Source organism: Amblyomma maculatum, chromosome 10 (genome assembly GCF_055883805.1).
Source record: "Amblyomma maculatum isolate TAMU_Amacu chromosome 10, ASM5588380v1, whole genome shotgun sequence".
NCBI lineage: Eukaryota > Metazoa > Arthropoda > Arachnida > Ixodida > Ixodidae > Amblyomma > Amblyomma maculatum.
Window position 1 is genome coordinate 27,605,424 of NC_139353.1, and position 18,633 is coordinate 27,624,056.

Consider the following 18,633-nt stretch of genomic DNA (forward strand, 5'->3'; position numbering starts at 1 on the left):
CTGAAACGTAACGAAGCCGTTAAAAGACAGGAACGCTACGATTTGAAAAAGCAAGAGCAAGAAGCGCGCTTGGGACGCACAAACTCCTGCGCATATTTTATTACCACCTGTATCTTTTTGTTTTCAATTTTTTACATTTTACTCGGCAGGGCTGGAAACAATATTAATCGGTCATAATACACAACAGCTGGCAGATGACGTCAAATACCACCAAGAACGGATGTTCCAGTCATCCTTTACACGGTTTCTGTCATATAGTAACATTCATTTCAGGGAATTAACGCGGAGTATTAGAAAAATTTACAACCTCCAAGAGAACAAAATATATCGTAAACGTCAGTGGTACTGAATTTATGGTTTGCGTGGTTATGGTAAGCTATCCGTAGTACCCAGGAGTTTGACCTCGGAAGTTCTGGCCACCATGCTGACGTCTGTCATAAAGTAGTGACACCGGCGCCGAACAAGCGGCTTTCAAGTATCTCTCCCGGCACCGTGCCACCGAGGCCCAAGGTATCATGTCGTACACAATTCGATATATTTTATGTGTTTGCATTTAAATCACGATTGTATGGTCTGTACTCTGTACCTATGCCTATTGCCAGCTGTCGTTCTGTACAATGTAGCACACAAATATGGCCGGTTCGACGTCAATGCTGAACGGGAAAGAGGAACTGATACTATTATAGTCTGTACTTTACCTAAAAAGAAATCAATTCGGCTTTCTTCCTCTGATTTTATTCATTTATGTGCTGGTTCAATCGACATGGCCGATCTGCACTGAATATTTATGTTCTGCTGCGGTGTCGCACTAAATAAAGCTCTAAATGATTTCGCGCCGTTCTGCTAAGATGCGACAAATTAAGGGCGCTTCACATACCAGGCGCGTCCCACCTTAATGCAACCACAGTATTAAACAAGACAGCGTATCCTAATATTGTGAGTGTCGTTTAGCCTAGAATGCACTTTTCCTCCATTAAAAGTAATTATTCAGTAAATAATAATTAGTTACCTTGTAATTTATTGGCTTCAGGAAAAAGTTGTCAATGAAAAAGTTGTAGATCGTCTCGAAAAACATCTACCTCTGTTGCATCCATTAAGCTAGCGTTGATGTAAACTATTGTTTACCCCCATTACGTGATGACGCTTGCATTAAAAAACAAATCATTGACATAACATTTGAGCCACTTCGTATTCCCGAGACGCGCCTCTGGTAACAATATTCGGAAGGGTAGATGCTTGCTCTTACTGGTTTATGATTCCAATGGTAAAAAATATATCGCAAAAATACACAGAGGAAAGAGCGCTTTCTTTCTCTGTCCGTGCCTTTTTCACGCTGCGTTTCAGTTCTCTTCTCTTCTCTTCTCTTCTCTTAAGTGCTTTGTCCGAAGAAACTTTGTATGTGCACTGAGCGAGAGAATTGTTCTAGCAGCTGGACGAGTGTCGCCTTTATTTGCATATGTATAAATGCAGCCGCATAAATCGTACGTCGATGGAAACACCGTAGCTAGTTGTTTTACGCAATAGCGTATCGATATCATTGTGCCGAAAAACAGTCGACGTAACCTGGCATCGCGAAACTGTTGTCAAATTTGCCGGAAAAAACTGATTGACCGTCAGGATCATAGCCGTCACAACATCAATCTCATTGGAATTTCAAACAAGTCCTTTCAAATAAAGCTAACGGAGTTTTGAGGCCTTCCAATCGAAGGCAAAACAGACTAGAATGTTCCTCGAGAGGGGGTGTTTCATAAAAAAGTTTTGAATATAAATTTGCCAGCATTGCGGTTCAAACCAAGCGGGCGACAAACGCGTAGGCCGCGAAGGGCCGTTGGCAGCAGGCGTGTTTGAGGGGAGCTTAGCAAACGGTATCCGTCTACGACTACCTCGTAAAACAAATCTTGAAATCGAAAACATGTCGAAAAATACTGCCTGAGAGGGACTACTTCACTGAAGTAGAATTATATTGCGTTTTTTCAATATTAAGAAAAATAACTCGATGAGCGCTTATTATTTAATTGCTCAGTTAGTTTTCAGTGCCCTAAAATGGCCACTATAGTTAGTCATCTATCACGTGGTGTATTTGCGGGTGCAGAGGGTTAATTGTTTTCGGTCACGTGTACAAGAGAGGCGCTGACGAGCATCTGTTTGGTATAATTTTTAATTACCTCAGTGCGTTTTTTCAGCAATGTAATGGGCGCTGTTGTAAAGGTAACGAAACAGATTATTTTACTATGCAGTTCCTGATTTTTTTTTCAAACGTGCTTTTGATCGCGTTGACTCTTTACCGCTTTTTTGTTTTGTTTGTTGCTCCGCAAGGAGTATATAAGGTTTGTTGGTGCTCCTGACGCTCTCAAGCTGCCAAACTATACCTTTCGATTTGAAGTTGTGGCAGGTTCGTCAGAAGTGAATAAGTCTTGTTTTATAATGTACTAATATTTAACTTGGCGCTTTGCACCCACTGCGTTTGAGGGTATTTGACGCAGCCATTGTCAGTTTTGTTCACGGGTCCTGCGACCTTTTGGCTTGCAATATTTCTGAGCGCTCTTAAGTACTTACAAGCACGTAGTGGGAATAAAGCATCAGAGGAATGTTTCTGTACAATGCTCAATTTCTAGGTTACCCTCCAGGTTGAACCGAATGGCAAAGGTCGAAACCGAACTTTTTGCGTTGACCCGAAAACCTGAATAATCGAACGTGAGCCCCATAGTCTGAGTTAAACCACCGACGTTTACGGTGGGATCCTTAAAATTTTCCGCTTCGTTAGGGGTATTTTCCAAAATTCTTTGAGGCTGCTTATTGATTCTCGGGATGGTGACGTCACAGGCTTTGTTTCTTGTTTGGCAGAGGCTTGTGATCGCTTTTTGTAGCGATGGCATGGCAGTCCTGGTTGACAAATGTGAAAATTTTGTTGCCGTTTTTTCATGACGCCGAAGTGACTTTTTTATAAATACTTATTTAATGATTTACAATGAAATGGCTGGGCGTGCAGTGTGCTCTCCGAAAAGGATATTCAGCGCACGCATAACGACTTTACTTAAAGACGACCTCGAAGCACTTTGAAGCAGCGATAGAAGAGTCGTCACTATTTCGCGGTTCCCTGAATTATGTTTCGACAGGTGTTTGGAACAGATGGCACGCCGGCTCACATCGCTGTGATATTGCTGTACTTCTCAGCCGCTACTTTCAGAGCATGTTCTTATTTTTCTTTTAGTTCCTTCCAGGTTATGGACGTATGTTTGTAAGTTTTTGTATACGTTTGACTGACTGGGCAAATGAACACGTATTGTAACTGCGTAAATATTTTAAACTGTTGTTGCATTGTGTATTGCATCGAATTATTTATCTTACTTTTTTGAAAGAATCGCGTGTATAAATTTGCGTGGAATTCAAAGCAACCATTTGTTTTCCCATGCGCAAAGGAACGTTTGTATTGATTTCTAGTTGCCCAGACTATATATTACCTTCTTTCTGCAGGTGTCAACTTTGGCTAACAGTCAGAAAAACTCCAGATGTATGCTTTCACTACTGCCTTCTGTCTTGTGCAATTTTATTTTGCAGCCTTAGCTTAACAATCACTGACAACATTATCAGAAGACCTGCTGTCATAATGCCAAACATGGCCGAGCACCTTAGCTGAGTGATGCATGTCTTTTCCTGTTTTGTAGAGAGACTCTCCTTTGAATATTTTCTCGTTTATAATAAGCTGAAACGGGCCCGGTTGCAAGAAAGAGAGTAATATTGTTACACTGTCTCTGTGTGCTAAATTGGTGAACCGCTGCACTTCTAGCTCAGCTTTCTTGTAACAAACTGTTAAGAATGTCATAAACTGTTGATGTGCAGGTGCATTTTAGCTTTAATACTAGATTGTAGTTATTTTCATTGGATGTATAATTCAGACAGTACAATACGGCAATACCTTGTATCACTGAGTAGACAAGTATGTCTTCTACAAAGTAGCTTTTCATTGAGGAGACAGCGAGGAGGCCTATTTACAGTAACGACTGCTGCGCATGAATTAATAGAAAAAGGTTGCACAGTAAAATGAATTGAGTACTTACGAAACACTACACTATGCTCGTTAGAACTGTCGAGCATTTAACCTGTACTAATTAATTTAAAGTGCCAAATATTAGCTGGTTAAACAGCATTGTGAATTTCTCTGCCATAAATGCTGACGTCTGCCAGCGTTCTGCATTGTTAACCTAGCATTTCCAGCTCATTTTGTGTTCTTCGAAATCGCTATAAGACGTTCGGGAACAGCCTAATGTTCGGTGGGAGCTCGCTTATTTCGTTTACTGATAAATATCAGACTGTAATAGGAGGGCTGGTCAATACGTGCCGAAACCAGCTTTCGAACAGCAAGTTGCAAGCGGTTTAAATGTGACACATTTTAAAGTCAAAGCCTCGTATGACTCATTAGCAATGAAACCCGGCGTTGGTTCTGCAGAGAAAGTTTTCACCAAGACTCACGTGACCTCGTGATGTCATCAGCAATGTTACGAGGCTATATGTATAAACTGACAAGCCGAGAAATAGGACTGAGGCCTAATTTCATTGGAAGCCTTTTTTAATAAAAGGAAAGTAATTGAGTAGAAAAACCATATATGGTAATTTTTATAAAGTTGGAACGAATTCACGGCAGGAAATGGGGAATTCGTGCTGGTTGGTAGATGCTGAAGAAAATAAAAGAGCACTATGGAAGACGGCATAAGGGAGGGATTTACGAAGTTCGGATTGAGAGACGGGGACGTTACACAAAGGACACAAAGGCTCATTACTTCAAGCTGAGTAAAGGTTGACCTAGCCAATGCTGGACGCAGTCTGTACTTGCGGTAGTTAGAGATAATGAAAATATAAACAGCTCAGTTACAAAGAGAGAAGAACAAACACAATTGGGCAGCCGTGCCTGTACCTTCACAGCACTATAGTACATACCAAAGCGCTTTTGTTCTATTTTTGTTCACTTTCTAAAGTAGAAATGGTACAAATACGTTTGATTTCACGCAACCCTATTTCTAACATATAAGACTACCTTCTGTCTCCAAATTTCACCGTGAGTTCCGCCAACAACGTTCACGTCGGCATCGACATGGTGCATAGTAATGACAGCTGATCAAAGAATGTAGAGTGAAAGGATATCGAAAGATTTATACCACAAAATATTTGCCTGGTTTTCTACGACGCACGCGTTTGTGGTGGCAACCCAAGCGCGCCAATTAAAATGCTAGAATGGTTGTGCTTGCCCGCAAACCCCGCGTGCTGTGCAATAATGTCAGTGCACGTTAAAGAACCCGAGGTTGTCAAAATTTCCGTAGTCCTCCACTACGGCGTCTCTCATAGCCTAAATCGCTTTGGGACGTTAAACCCTTAAAACCAAACAAAATCTACATGTGGGCCTGACTTGGGCCCCGTACGCTCCCGGATGCGGTGAACAAAAACTCGTGATAACCATGCAGCGACAATTGTTATACAGAAAGGAAGACGAGGCCGCACGCTTCATTAAGCCCGGCTACGTTCGAGCCTTGACGGTCGCGGCTATAAGCGGCGATCGCTGCGCCGCCGCTCGGAACTGAGCCTTCCCGCCGGCGACGTGACAGCCTAGATGATTTTGTCAATGACTACGCTTCGTCACGATATATAACAGTAAACCTGGCCTCCGGTGTCAAGGAACAATACAACCTTCTGTAATATATCTTACTCTGCAATGGAAGCCTCTGGTGGCTTGGACAAATTGAGTTAGTTTCTAGTATCTGCCGAAAGCCATTCTGTAATGTGCTACTCAATCACATGAACCATTATTTCTAACAATTCATTTTCGACAAGCGAAATTCCTTAGTATCTGCAAAACATATTGTTACATATATGACCTGCGTCCCTGAACATTGAAGAAAACGATGATCAACAACAAAGAGACACAAGGACGACGAAGCTGTAGCAATGGTGGTAGGTGCTAAGAAAAAAGTTGGCGCTTGCCAGAACATTGACGCCAGTCATCAGCTGTTGTGTTGCTTGAGCTAACCTTTTTGCCACGTATCATCTTGGTGGAGGTGCGGTGTGCCGATACCCATACCTCTCAGGATCACATTTTTGCACGGTTACAATTCGAGACGCAGCAGGTTGATTAGCGGAAATTTATTAGCAGCGAGGCGTTCCGGGGCTGAAAAGTAAATCCGCTGCCTTGACCTCCAGCTATCAGGAATGCAGCGGTGACGAACACATTTATTATGATCGATATTTGTCTCTCCGGCACAGATAATGCGTGCTTTATGTCTTAGATAAGCTTGAGTCGAAGCCCTCTGTCTAAAATTTTCTGCCGACGTCTGGTAAAACTTGTTGTTAAGAATGGCTTATGTCAGTGATCTCAGCGGTCCTGAAAGTATGCCGTACGGTTCCGAAGGAGCAGGAAAATATCCGACAGTTCAGAGGTATGAACGGGGTTTTAAAAGGGCTCCAGAGTTGCCAATGTCAGATTGCCTTCATAAGAAGTGTTATATGTTATTCCTCTCACGTTCCTCTTCCTTACTCCAACTACGGTGCTGCTCGGGTAAGGTAAGGCTGAGCTTGCCCGCATGAAAACTTTAGCCTGTCCACTTCTTCTGCATGATTGTTTCTTCTCTTCACTTCAAAGCATCTGATTTATAGGGTGGTATAAAATACGCAGTTTACCCTATTACGCATTTCACCCGGCACATAGGGAATAACTGAAGTTTTAATCCAGCCCCTGCCTTGCTGAAAACGCTCACATAGTCCGCCTAGCTTAAAGCCTGCCTATAGGAATTTCAGCGGGTGCGAGTCGTCAGTAGCTTAGTGTATATTTTTAAAGATCCTTTATACTAACCCTGAGATTGCTCTCCCCATACAAGTCACGGCTCTCTTCTAGAAATAAGTTGAACTGTACGAAGCCTGAAATCCTTTCTGATCTTTAATGACCTATAGGAATGTGCTGGGGAAGACTAAATCGCCCAATGTTTACTCAAGTGTATTGAAGAATGTGGCTTACTCTGAAAGCAAAAATAGACTGCCGCATTTACTCGATGGTGTTAACAAATGCGAATAGTGAGCTGATAGCACTTGGGTGCAGTTGTCAAGGTGGTTACGTTTCTTTTATATTAGTGCAAATTATAGCGCGACAAAATTCACTACTCAGACAACCATACGTGTAATGATCAACATAAACAGCAACAAGCGTCAAGTTTATGCAATGAAGATGTAAAAAGCATTTCGCAATCACTTGTATTTCCTTAGTGAAGGTATCATTGCGACAGAATCACTAAGAAGTGCTTAATCAATGATAGTGCACTGTCCTGAAGCTCTCAAAGAGCCCTAAACCAAAATGCAGGTCTATTTTGGACAGTACAAATGAAACCAGCTACCACGCATATTGCTGTGCTGCACACATCTCACCATACATCTATTGGCACAGCCTCAGTAACCATTGTGTTCATCCCTCAAGCGGCATGTTCCATGCAATCGAAATTAAAACTACGAAGCAGTTAATGGCTTCCAGTCAAAATGCTTGAGCTCACCTTGTTTGTGGGTCTATTGCACTCTACATGTGCGCGAGGTTTGTGTCTAAAGCCTAGAAGCTTCGACAACATGTTGGTTTTTATGCCGAATAAAGCGCCGCTCGAGCGCCCTAAACAACGATGACGCTGATTGCACACCTGGCTGAAGCTCCCACTTTGCGTTATACGGAAATGGCAAGCTCGACGTTTCAAAATGAAAACAAAAACAAGCTCAGATACAAAGCTGCGCAGTAACGATGCATTTGTGCTGCATCCCTGTAATCGCCTGAGTTCTGTGACTTTGGTTGGCCTTGGTTTTATGGGGTGTGACGTCCGAAAGTGACTCAAGCTATAGGGACGAGTTCAAAGACATGAAAATAGGGTAACTGAAGCTGAAGTGAGATGCCTTAACGTCACAGGCGTGCTTCAGAGTGCACAAGGCAGGTCAAATGCGAAGAAAGAAAAAAAAGAAAATCAAGTCACTAAGTGGAGCGACCAGCTAGCCTACTAATGCAAATTGTAAAGATTTTCTTTCTACTGGTGAAGTAAATTAAAGCTGGCATCCGAGAACTTGCAAAACAGAATGAGAAAAGAAATGAGGTCATCAGATGGAAAGCGAAATTAAACTCACCATAGAATAAACGTGTTTTCCTGCTACTGGTTATATGAAGGTGGCATATGGGAAGAATTTCGCATTATCCGCAATCATTCCCTCAAGCTATGCTTGATGATGATGTGCAAAATTGGAGGATTAGGTAAGAAAGGCAGTCTGGAGGACTGATGCTACGCAACCGTTTATCCGCAAGTAGAGCAGTCCCTCGAGGACTGCTCTACTTGCAATTCCTGAGTGGGGACGAGTGGAGACTTCTTGGGGGGGGGGGGGGGGGGGGGGGTTCGAAAAAAGCACGACTGGGCTAGAATCCAGCCAATTCTCCATGTCTTTTTCTAGAGCCACCCGCTTTGCCGACTGGAGCCGGTGCTGTCCTACAACTGCCCCCGTGTGAAAAGGTACCATCATAGGGACCTATATGGATGTGATAATTATGGTGTCATAGCAGGTCTTTAGACGATCGGTATGAATGAATTCACGGTCTCGGCGACGATGATGAGGGGATGGCGTACTATGCTCGATGAAGTATTATTTTATAGACAATAATGCATGGGAATGAGGTAAGCACCCTGGTACTTGCTGCGAAGTTTGTAGCAGAAGCAGGAACCAGAAGATGGCACCTATGAGGCTGGCCTAACGAGTCAGGAAAGTAATCTGAAACTAGTGCTGATTGATTGTGGCTGCATTTCTGTCGCCGCCGGGTGTGAGACGCCAAGGAAGAGGCGAGCTGGAGGATGTTTGGACGAAGTTGCGGCTTGAAAAATAGTGATAGATTCGGAAAGTCCGTCGGATATATTGGTGTCACTTGTACTAGAAGGCTCGCAGTTCCACAGAAGAAAGTATGGAAAGAATCCCATGGTCAGCAATAAAAATTACAGACGACAAGTGATAGAGGTCGGTCCAAATTAGACTAATTAGCAGTAACGGCCTAGGCCATCATATCGCCGAGAGCGCGGTTAAAGTCCTGAATATTTTCATCAATTAGGGTATGCTACTTGTAGGTTGCTCGTTAAGCGACATTGCATTTTTGGAACAGAGCCTTTAGAGCATCGAAAAAGTGGCTGCTCAGCAGCCGTAGTTCTGCATAAGGAAAGAAATAAAATTCTATTGAAGAAAGGCGTTAGGCAAGGAGACACGATCTTCCTGCGCTATTCACGGCTTGTTTAGAGGATATATTCAGAGACAACGAATGAGAGAACTTGGGGAGGAGGGTAAAAGGAGAATTTCAGATAATCTGGTCTTCGATGACGACATTGCCTTGTTACGTAACTCAGGGGACAAATCACAAAGAATGACTAACGACCTAGACATTAAAAGCAGAAAGGTAGGCCTAAAAATGAATATACAAAGTAGTAAGGTATCGTTCAACAACCTGGGAAAGGGACAGTCGTTTACAATATGTGGAGGAGCACTGGAAGTGGTAGGTGATTATGTTAATTTAGGAGAGGTAATAACAGTAGGTCCGGAGCATAAAAAGAAAGTACTTCGAGAATAACATTGGAATGCCGCTCATTTGACTACTCACAGAATACAACTAGCAGTTGAAATGTATCCATCAAGAGAAGCGTATATAACAGTTGCATCTTAACTATCGTCGCCTATGGGGCTGAAACATGGAGGCTAACGTAAAGGGCTCTACTTAAGTTGAGGACAATGCAGGGAGCTATGGAACAAAAAATTGTAGACGTAACGTTAAAATATAGGAGGCGTGCAGGTCGGTGAGAGAAATAAGTTGAGTTAATGAAATTCTAGTCGACATCAAGATGAAGAATGGGGCATGGTAGGACATATAGTTCGAAGAGAGGATAACCCATGGTCGCTAAGTGTAACAAATTGTATTCGAAGAGAAAGAAAGCGTTGTAGGGCGGCAGATAATTAGGTGTGCGGATTGAGGTTAAGACGTCTGGAGGGGTTACGTAGAGGCAGCAGGCACAGGACCAGGTCAATTCGATGAATGTGGGAAAGGTCTTCACCCTGGATTGGGTATAGTAGGGCTGATGATGAAAACGCATCACTTAGAAAGCTTCACCTAGCTAAACCGTTGAATTTACTGTGATAAAGCTTGGAATTGCTTCCTCTGTGTTATTTTGGTATCAAATATTTTGTACTGTAATCGTTATTTGTTCAAACGACGGATACTCGAATTGTCTACGACGAAAAAGAAGCAAAACAAGCCGTTATTTCAGCGATGCCATCTCGTAGCTTTCCAAGTTCGAACCACATATTACTGTACACAAACAATATGAAGGAACACTGAACAAGGGTAAATGGGGAACGCCTCAGTTCGCAGGCTGAGACAACGTTTCGACAAGTGGACTTGTCTTCGACACAATACAGACGAAAACAAGTCCGCTTGTCGAAACGTTGGCTCGACTTGCGAGCTGAGGCGTACCCCCTTTACCCTTGTTCAGTACTCCTGCATACCGTGTAAACCATCTTCTTCCTCTCGTTCTACTTGTACACAAACAAAGCATACTATTGTTTGCATAACTGCATGAAGCTTATCTCCTTGTTTCTACTTGTTAGTTCCATTTAATGTGAAATAATTGGTGACTCATTAATGTTTCCGGGAGATGTTCTCATTGGGGTTTTCGTGCATGTTGTAGACAGAGAAGTATGTTACGATGGGAACATCGATAGGCCATGGTAGGGTGCTATGCACATGGAAGAGTACTCAGCTCGCTTAGCAATTCATAAATAGTTTAAACAAATTTCGAGCATTCAACAACAATCACCTTCTAAACAACAGCATCGTACCTGTTACGCAGGTCTTTTCTTCTTATGGTGTTCCTTTGTTAATAATTCAAGGAGAATGTAAATTGAAGAGATGGCTCGAGGACACTCCATTCGGGAAAACCTGAGTCTTACAATAAATCATAAAGATACCCCTAGATGTTGGTACATTCCAAACTCGCCGTTCCATTTACAACAAATACAGCAGCTGAAACAGTGTAGCAACATTACAATATAGCGAAATTGGTCAGAGTACTCACTAAATAGGCACGCGCTACGTTCACTGTTAAAAAAAAAAGGTGACTAAAACAGCATGATACAGTGTTTTTGTTGGTTGACACGGGCTCTTATCAGCACATGCACATGCACATGCACAGCATGCAGTTTAGCAACCGTATTTTCGAGCTGAAACGGATAGTTTTGGTGCCTCCAAGATCTAGGCCCGCATGGAAACAGCACGCGCAAAACTGGCCTTCTGTTCCCGCCACTTAGGCAGCACTGCACCCCTAACTGGTGCAGCTGGCTTTCTTCTGCAAAGTTCCAAACGCTGCTTCTCTGTGCTGCGTTCGGAGGCAATGCGACCACATTGAAAGAGCATAAGATAACAAAAGCTTCTTTAAGATCGGATTGATTTGGTTTGCGGGGCTTAACGTCCCAAAGCAACTCAGACTATTAGAGATGCCGTAGTGGAGGCTGCAAAAGAGGCTTCGAATTTCTTGCTCATAAAAAACAATGTCCGAATCAGAAAAAGTCAGATCTTGCAGCAGTTCTTCTGGTTAACACGCACTAATGCCATGTGATGCAAGCAAATATGGAACAAAAACAATCCCGAAGTTATAAAGTGGAATTACTTAAACACATCTTTTGGGTGCAGCAGCAATCCTAAATTCTTAACTTGCTTTTGCGATCTTCAAGAGCTTCGGTTGTGTTGCAGTGGTTAGGGCGCTCGACTACTCTACCCAAAGATGCGGGATCGAATCCCGGCCGCGGCGGCCACTTTTCCATGGAGGCGAAAAGCAAGGCATCCGTGTTCTGTGCGATGTCAGTGCACGTTAAAGAACCGCTTGTGGTCGAAATTTTCGAAGCCTCTTTTGCAGCTTCTTAAGCTTGCAGTCCGCCGATACACGGTGTGGACGACCAGTGCTCGGGGTCTACACTACTTACTTTTTTAGAACAGCCTTTTCAGCAATCCAAACGCAGTATTCGTCTCTGCTTCTCTGCTTAAAATGAAGACCATCGCTCCATGGATAAAAAGCGTTATTTCCGTTACATTGTCCAGATCGGCGGCTACCACATATCCTGACTAGATGTATTCCTTTGCCAGTCTCCGCGCCACCCCAACTATTGTAAACTGCTGCTCCTTTCATGTTCCTTTCAGAGGCTATTGAACATTCCTTTAGTCTTCTGCATAATAACATTTAGGCCTAGCATTCTGGTTTGCCTGTCTTGATTATTCAGCCTTTAAAATTCGTCTCCTGAAAACCTAAGCAATGAAATGCCATCAGCGAGTTGCAGATTACTCAGTTATTCTCCATCAGCTCTTATCTCTAACAGTTCTCATTTCGAGCCTCTCAATACTTCCCCTAAGAAAACGATAATAATTGCTGAAGAGTAGGTGTCTCCTTAGCTAACGCCCTTCCTAGTGGCAATTCATTACTTTCTTCATCAATGACTGTGGTTAATGCGCAGCCGCTATAGATGTGTTCTAGTAGTTCATAGATAGCTCGTATACATCCTGTCTTTGAAACGCGTGCATGACTGCGAAGGCTTCGACAGTGCGAAATTATTTTTCAAACCTTATGAACACCATGTTTAAGGGTTTGCTATATTCCGAGAATGTTTTAATAATCTGGTTGATACTGTGGATATGACCCATTATAGAGCAGCCTTTAAAAAATCCTGCCGATTGTTTGGTTGATCCAAGTGCATTGTGACCCCGTATCTATGAGCTCACTAAAAATTGGCTGGGTTATGTCTGTTAAATCGATTTTAGTGCAAAAACATGAGAAGCAGCAGTTTAAGCTGTATATGTGGTGTCATCTCGGAGCCAACGAGTCAAATAGCGACAATTTAATCATGGGCTTTCAGGCCTGCTCCGGCGCAACGGTGCACTTAACCGCGGAGGCTACGTGTATGTGGCGCCATCTTACAGCGATCGCGTCAAATGGAGTAGGGGGTGCTTTACTTTAAACTGGCTATAGCAAGCAAACCCAGCCGCAGCAGTGGCTCAGTGTTTAATGCGCTGACTTAATGAACCTCAGTAGCCCGTGTTCGACACCGACCTGTTCGAATCCGCTCCGATGCCTTGTTTAGTGTGAAAACACTAACAAGAGGTCATGGTCAGTCATCGTTCATCACTATTTTGGCTGGCGAACTTGAAAGACTAGACAAGGAGGCTCGCGCTTGGCATGGAGCCGTTATACCGGACTTCGTCTGAATTACCCGTCCGAGACCACGCGGTTGTGGCCTCACGAAACGGCGTAGCCAATCAGAGCGACGGCTAAAACAAGATCGGATAATACCTACAGTCGGTATTGGTGAGCGTATCAGTGCTTGCGCACTACACCTTATACGGAACGGTTAGTAACCTGATCGGTCTGCAATTTGTCAAGTATTTGACGACCCTTTCAATGGATGAAGAAAAATTTAACGTGCTGATGCCATAAGCCACCCTTTATTGTGATCACTTCTCTTGGATTTTGAACCAAATATGAATACACATGCTTCGCTTTTTTGCAATATTTGGACAAATTGTTTATTTCCTTTAGTATATATCATGTAATTTCAGGTATATTTTGTCAGCCATTACTCAGTGAGCTTATCTCTTAGATCTTAGAGATAAATGAAACAAACAATAATAACTGTGGCTCTTTGCAGGTTCCAAGACAAAAACGATTTGGACAATTTCTTTACCTTATTCAAAACATTTTTAAAATCATTCAATAATTCCCAAACACGTAATGAGTTTTGACTAAAGGTTACTTCTTATAAATAACGTAGAAGATTACAGTATGTCCCCCATAATAAACCTAAACGACGCCATAAATGATCCAGTCCTCTGGAAAGAACAGCCAATCGACTGTCCTTTTGCATGGAGATTTGCTATTTCCCTCTTGTTCATTTTCCCTGTAAGGCACACAGCTAGCAGACTGTAATCGTTTCCCTTGCGTTCAACAGTTTTCACCCTTGATTTCCTAATGGGACAGAATGAAAAGCGTGAGTTTTTTTTAGTCATTGGATGGCCCATGTAGGATGCAGTGTTCGGATGATTGAGGATTTTCTGAACACCAACACTGTACCAGACACGCAGGTCACTTTTTGAGACAATATTCACTGTCAACCGACACAAAATGTTAAAAATATGAGTCCTGAGCAATTCATTAAAGAAAAGCTGAGCATTACAGTCAGCCGGGAAGAACGTCCACAAGTCATACAGTCTACCAACTCAACGTCCCATTTAGGACGACAGCAAAGAAGAAACACGTCAACTGAAATCGATCAGCATGAAAATATAGCGAGGTTTGCCCAAACAGGCACGACCTCCAAATGCCCAAATAACTCTATTTAGAATGGGCGACTAAAATAACATGGCGTTGCAGTGCAATGTTTTGTTCGTGGGCAGAGGCCCTATTCCCCACTTGCAGGGGTCAATAGGACACAATTTAGCGTCGATTTTTCCGAGCCTACAAGAAACATTTTGATGCCTTGAAGTTGTTTATCCTTATGCAAGTGCGGCGCGCAGCCTTGGTCCAATGTTATCTGCTATTATGCAAAATTGTACGCTCGATAAATGTGCCAGGCTTCCTAACGCTCCTTTCCTGTGCGCAGTTGGAAGGCATCGCGGCAGCTTTTAGAGCTTAGGATTACTAATTCCTGCTGAAGATCATAAGGTTGTGCTATATCCTTAGTATATTTACAAATCCAGAATATCAAAATGCGTTTTTATATGTATCTCCTTATTTTGTGATTTTTTTTCTAATCGTCATTTTATTGCGTCGCAAGAGACTAATGCTCGTGAAATAAGCCAGCTGCTGCAGACCTGAAATTCCCTGATTCTGACAATGTTTTCTACGGACAGGATATTCAATAACCTTTTTGCGGTTGCTTACGTAGGTCGCTCTCACATATGCTGTGTGGGCGCGAAAATCTGGCAGTCTAGAATAATTGCATTCTCAAAACGAGTTGTCAGCAAACAGACCACAGTAGTAGTTTCTGCTGCTGTTCATGAACTGAGGGCAATCATTCTCTCCTTGTACAGAAAGCGTTACAGCAGCATATTAAGCTACTGTGTATTTTGTGTCAGTGACGAAGACATTGACTGAACCTATTAGCGAGATACTGCATAATTACATCGCATGCTTACCAGCCCTGTAAATATCAGTGACATGGACTCACCTCAGCTACTTCGCACCAAAGAAGTGACGCAAAATGTTGCCTGCAGAAATGTCACTCTTATAACCAGACGATAAAATGCCGAAGTATTAGAAGAAGGTCAAGGAAATATTAAGGCGAAACTATTCGCTTGGGTGTGTAATCGCCACATTCGCTGACGCGTGCTCAGACAAACGCAATTATATCTTCATCCAACTCCAAACACACAAAAAAACGTTTTAGCCATGATGACAGAGTGCACGACAAGTCCAAACGCTTCTTCGAGCCTCATGCTGCTCAAGACTAATATTATTCTTGCACCTATTGCACGTCTGTATCAAGTATCAGTTGTTATGACTTCCGGAGAGATGGATTTCACCTACCAGATTTTCTATGCCACAGTAAATTACACCCGTGTAATGTGTCTTTTAGAAGCTGTCGGTAGCTCGCACTTTGTGATTATTGCCTTTACATGCCTGTCGTGCTGCGTAGCAACCGCAGCAGTCTCTCGAAGGCTGCAAGTAAGAGCACGGTTTTGTTGATCCAGGCAAGTATTCCGCGCATTCTTTTCTCAGGAACAGAACTTTCAACCAAACACAAATATTAAGAACTGCGCTTTTACTGAGGTTTGAGAAAAAAAAACTATTTGGAAAATGCCTATTAATAAGCCCGGCCTTTCAAATCATTCCGTAATTTTCAATCACACGTGGTTTTATAAATGAAAGATAATTCTTGCTAAATAAAGTGGAGCATCACAGCACGTGTCTTCTAAGATATAAAAACAACGCCCTGTTGTCAACAACAAATCCTCTGGCGTAAAGGGTCAGTCGATTGCCCCTTTTCATACAGCATTGCTTTTGTTTTCCTCTCTCTTGTCTTTCCTCTTAACTGCAAAGATCAGAGACTGATATTATTTGCGCCTGCATTCAGTATTTTCCACTCTTGTGTGGCTGTATGACAGAATAGTTTGAGTTTGGTTCGGTTTGCGGGGTTTTAATGCCCAAAAACGACTAAGGCTATATGAGACGCCGTAGTGGAGGGCTCCGAAAACTTCGACTATGTGGGGTCATTTAACTTGCGCTGACGTCACACAGCACGCAGCCGCCTTGTTTTCTGACTCCACCGAAAAGCGGTCACCGCAGCCGGGATTCGGTCCCGCATCCTTGTGCTCAACAGTGGCGCGCCCCAGCAACTGCACCACGGCGGGGCTCTTATTAGACAGAATGATTAGTGTACATTTTTATTTTGGGATCGATTCGCAATAGTAAAAGTGTTATCATTCCGAAGAAGTATTGCGCTCGCTTATCTTATAAAATATTCTGCGCAAATCTTGAGATTCATAGATCCAAGGAATTCAGAACAGCACAGTACCATACATGCAAATCTTCTTTTCTCATGTTGTTCCCTTGCTGATTATTTACGAAAAATATTGAGCAGATCAGCTTTCAGCACTTCGATGAAGGAAAGCAGATAATTACAGTAAGTCCACAAAAATGCTATAGTCATGTACATTCCATTAGCTCGAAGTCTCCTTCAGAAATAAAGGAAATGGCATAGCATACGAAATCTTAAAACATGAAAATTTAGGGTGGGTAATTGGAATACATAAAATCTTCTTAGGTACTACTTTCTCTATTTAAAAAAATACCTAAAGAGCATGGCGTTCACAAATAGTGTTTTGATCGTAGGCAGACACCCTATGCGTCACGTGCGCTGATCAATAGGACACAATTTAGCATCAATTTTTTCCAGCCTACACGGGACTTGCCTTGGTTCCTTGACGTTCTTTATGCTTATTGAAATATGGCACGAAAATTTGGTCTAATGTTATCGCCAATTATGCAAAGCTGTAGGTTCGATAGATGCTCCAGGCTTTCTGACGCGAAGGTTCTAAAGTTCCTTTCCTGTGCGCTCTTCGAAGGCATCTAGGCGTCTTTTAAAGCTTAGCGTTAGAAAGAACGGCTGAAGATCATACGTTTGGGCTAAAAATTTCAGCATCCTAATAGTATTCAGAACATCAAAATGCGTCTATATATTATTCTCCTTTTTGTTGTGAATTTTTCTAATCTACATTTCATTGCATCGCCAGAGGCTGATGCTTATGAAATAGGAAAGCTACTGCAAAACCTGACCTTCCTTGGTGCTGACATTGTTTACAACAGGCAGGATATTCAATCGCCTTTCTTGCAGTTGCTTAAGCTTGTCCCTCGCACATATACAGTGTGGACGGGCAAATCCAATGGTCTATATTATTTACTTTCTCAAAACAGACTTGTCAGCAAACCGACCTCGGTGTTTGTGTCTGCTCCTATTCGTGAATTGAAGACAATCGTTCGTTCCTTACAAAGGAAGCCTTACAGCGGCATCCTAACCCACTGGATATTTCTTGGCAGTAGCGAAGACATGGAACCTATTGCAGACGTGCTGCGCAATTCTACCGCATGCGAGTTTACCAGCGCTGTACATATCGATGGCATGGAAAGGTCACAGCTTCTTCACACCAACGTATTGACGCAAAATTTTGTGTGCCCGAATTCTTACTCTTATCACCAAAGGCAAAAGCGCGGAAACATTCGAATAAGGTCGAGAGAATTTTCGGGAGAAACGATCCGCATTGGGTGCGTAAACGACCCGTTCACCGACACGTGCTCTGACAAACGGAATTCTATCTTTATCAAACTCTTAACGCAGAAAAATGTTTCAGTGACGATTACAGTGTATAATACACGCACCAAAGCTTTTTTCGACCTGATGCTGTTCAAGATTGATATGATTCTTGAACCTACTGCACTAGTGTACCACGCATCAAGTCTGATGACTTACGGAGAGGTGGATTTCGGTTACGAGACGTTCTACGCAAGAGTCAGTAATACCCGTGTAATGTCTCTGTTAGAAGCCATTGGGAGTTCGCAATGTGTCGTTATTGCCATTTTATGCCTGTCATTCTCTGCAGCAACCGCAGCAATTGCTCGAAGACTGCCAGTAAGAGCAGGGAGTGTGCCGCATGTCTCTGTAGAGGCTTTGTTATTGTTAGCATCCCTTTTTGGCACTTCGACAAATGAACTACAGCGAGCTAAGAAGGTGAAAGTGTGCGTATTGTTGTACGGAACATGGTTACTTTTTATTTTGCCCTTCTCTGTCTATCTCAGAAGTCAGTTGACATCTTTGGTGACAATAAGTCGGCAGGCAAACAACCTGGATACTTTTGACGAGCTCGAGGAGAGACTCGATGACGGTTCTGTTCTTCCCTGCGTGCCCAGATGGTTCAGCACCCACGTTCACATTGAAACGGAGGAAAAGCCTGTTGGCGTGTTGTTCAAAAAGCTTCGATCCGCTTATCTGGCTCACAAGAACGAAGGGCTTGTCACCAGTTCTGAGATCGACTGTCTTCGATGTGCAAAACAAGCAAGTCGT